Source organism: Zea mays, chromosome 9 (assembly GCF_902167145.1).
Source record: "Zea mays cultivar B73 chromosome 9, Zm-B73-REFERENCE-NAM-5.0, whole genome shotgun sequence".
Lineage (NCBI taxonomy): Eukaryota > Viridiplantae > Streptophyta > Magnoliopsida > Poales > Poaceae > Zea > Zea mays.
In genome coordinates, this window is record NC_050104.1 from 65,311,916 (window position 1) to 65,315,346 (window position 3,431).

The window sequence follows — 3,431 nt, forward strand, 5'->3', positions numbered from 1 at the left end:
ACCTGGCTGATGATCGGTCTCCCACAGCAGGGAATGAAGAAACCAAGGACGGCGAAGACTAAACTAGTATAGTTTAGAGACTATACCTATGTAAAATAAGTAATGAGATCATGTTGTACATTTGAGTCTGTATCATTACATTTTGGTAATGTAAAATGATGGTGTATCGACATGTTATATTTTTCCCAAATATTTCTTTGCCTCAGATGCCATCAAGGACTCGTGCGCATGACGGTGCGGGGACTTCCCGTGGTTGGGAAGATACTCTTAATCTGCCACCTGTACCACCAACACTAGCCGAGGCTATCGCTGCCTTGGTAAATGCTACTGCAGATAATACTCGCTTCTTACGTGAGATGGCGGGTAATCAATTCTAGCAGCATGGCGGAAGAGCTCCTCCATAGGGACCGCGTGAAACTTCGTACTTGGAATTCTCTGAAACGCGTCCTCCACTTTTGTTAAAGCTGAAGACCCTCTTGAAGCTGATGAGTGGATAAGGGTAATGGAATAGAAGCTCGGATTAATCCATTGCACAGAAACACAGAAGCCATTATTTGCTGCCCAACAACTGAGAGGCCCTACTAGTACATGGTGGGGGAATTTTATAACAATTCAACCAGCCGGACATCAGGTCACTTGGTATGAATTTTAAGCTAGCATTCCGTGAACACTACATTCCAGAAGGAGTGCTTCATATGAAACAAGAGGAGTTTATTCGACTAAAGCAAGGGGGAGATACTGTCATGCAGTATCTCAACAAGTTTAATCATTTATCACAATATGCTATTGACCAAGTAAACACTGACCTGAATAAGAAGAATTGCTTCATGAGAGGACTCAATGACCGGCTCCAACGGAAAATGGCCACCTGCCTAGATCTTACTTACAGCAGAGCTGTCAGCACGGCGCTGGCAGTAGAAGCCAAGAATGCAGGTCAAGGAAAATCAAAGGGATTTGGAGGTGACAAGTCCAATCAAGGACCCGAGAAGCGAACCAGGTTGGTAATCCGACCTTTTAATCAGAATTGTTCTTCGTCTCGTCCACCCTCCTATCCGTTCAAACAGCCTGTTTTCATTCTTCCTACCACTGCCCCCACTTCTACAAATCAGTCGAGTGCCCCTGGTGCTCGTTTCCCCGCCCTCCCTAGTTCTTCTACTGGTTGCTTCAACTGTGGAAAGTCTGGTCATTTTATAAAAGATTGTCCATATCCGAAGCAAAATAAGTTCAACAATCAACAGAACTCTAGGAGCTCCAATCAAGGCAAAGGGAACATGGCTAATAATTCAGCAGGAAAAAATGTCAAGAAGACTGGGCGAATTTATTATACTCAAGTGGACACTACACCGGAAGGAGAGTCGGTAATGATGGATAAGTTCCTTGTGGCCAATCACCCAGCAGTTATTCTCTTTGATTCTGGTGCTTCACATACATTCATAAGCAAGAAATTCGTGGAAAAACATTGCATTACTTGCACTGAATCAAGGGAAGGATTTATTATCCATTCGCCCGGAGGACAAATATTTACTAAGGAAGTAGCCTTCCATGTGCCAGTAACATTGGCTGAACGGGATTTTCCCACCAACATGATTGTTTTGAAAGGCCAAGATATAGATGTAATTTTGGGCATGAATTGGTTAGCCCAGCATAAAGTTATCCTCAACACTGACTTAAGGACTATCTCGTTGAGCCATGGCCATGAAGAGGTTCTCTTGTCCATCCCTGTAGCTATTCCAGCCAAACCATTTGGACGGGTCTATGAAGCTGTTGTGCCAGAAATCCAGGATATTCCGGTAGTATGTAAATTTCCGGATGTCTTTCCTGAAGATCTGCCTGGATTGCCTCCAGAAAGGGATGTAGAGTTTGTGATCGAACTGAAGCCCAGTACAGCTCCTATTTCTAGAAGGTCATACCGGATGCCACCAAATGAATTAGCAGAGCTCAAGACTCAATTATAAGACTTGCTTGAGAAGGGATTCATTCGGCCCAGTTCATGACCTTGGGGATGTCCCTCAATTTTTGTCAAAAAGAAGGATCAAACACTTCGAATGTGCATGGACTACAGACTAGGGATGAATCCGGATATTTATTCGGATGTCAAATTTTTGGTCTTGTTTCTTCGATTGCGAACAAATAACATATAGAATTTGCTATGTAAATTTATATTCCTGTTTTTAGCATTGAGACTGTTAATCTTCACAAAAAATGAACATTAAATTCATTATATATCTTTTTAAATAATTGATATAAAATTCGGATGTCTATTCGAATACGGATTCGGATGTTTTTTCACCTTTTTTATTGTAGGGAGAAAATAATGTACATAAAAAATTATATAAAAATTTATTTAAATACTACATAATATTCTTAATAATATTGCCAAAAATTAGCTTTAAATTCTATGTATATCTATGCTAAAATATTATATTTGTGATACAAGTCGGATGTTTTAGGAACATCCCTACTACAGACCCCTTAATGAGGTCACCATTAAGAAGTACCCTCTTCCCCGGATCGATATCTTGTTCGATCATCTTACTGGAGCTCGGGTATTCTCCAAGATTGACCTCAGGTCGGGCTATCATCAGATCCGTATTCGACCCGAAGATATAACCAAGACCGCATTTACTACGCGGTATGGATTATTCGAATATTTGGTTATGTCCTTCGGATTAACAAATGCTCCTGCCCACTTCACATATCTAATGCACTCGATGTTTATGCCCGAGTTGGACAAATTTGTTCTGGTCTTCATTGATGATATCTTGATCTATTCCAAGAATGAAGAGGAGCATGCTAAACATTTACGGAGCGTATTAACGTGCTTAAGGGAACACCAATTATATGCTAAATTCAGCAAATGCGCGTTTTGGCTGGAGGAAATCCAATTTTTGGGACATGTATTGTCTGCAAATGGGATTGCGGTTGATCCCAGCAAGGTCAAGGATATTCTAGAGTGGAAATCGCTAACCACTATACATCAAGTTCAAAGTTTTCTTGGGCTGACTTACAGATGGCAATGGGTACCCACGACCCGATAACCGATGGGTATTTACTCCATTAGGGTATGTATGTGGGCTAAATATTCTACCCGTGGGTTTATTATTGGGCAAAAATCTTCACCCAATGGGTAAACGGGTATTAGAACGTTCCGCCTTCACCCATACCCGTTAACCTGTGGGTACAAAATACCCAATATAAACTTAGTCCAAGCATGAACTTGGACTTTAGTCATCCATCTTTTTTACTATTTAATAACCTTTTAGGTCATAATATCATATAAGGCTTAACGATAATTTAATGACTATGTAATGGAACATGTAATGTGCTATGTAGTACTATTCTAGTGTTACTACTTTATCCAATTATCTTTGGTGTGTTGAATGGATGATTAAATGATGCTAGAAATTTTGTAATGATATTTAGATGTATAT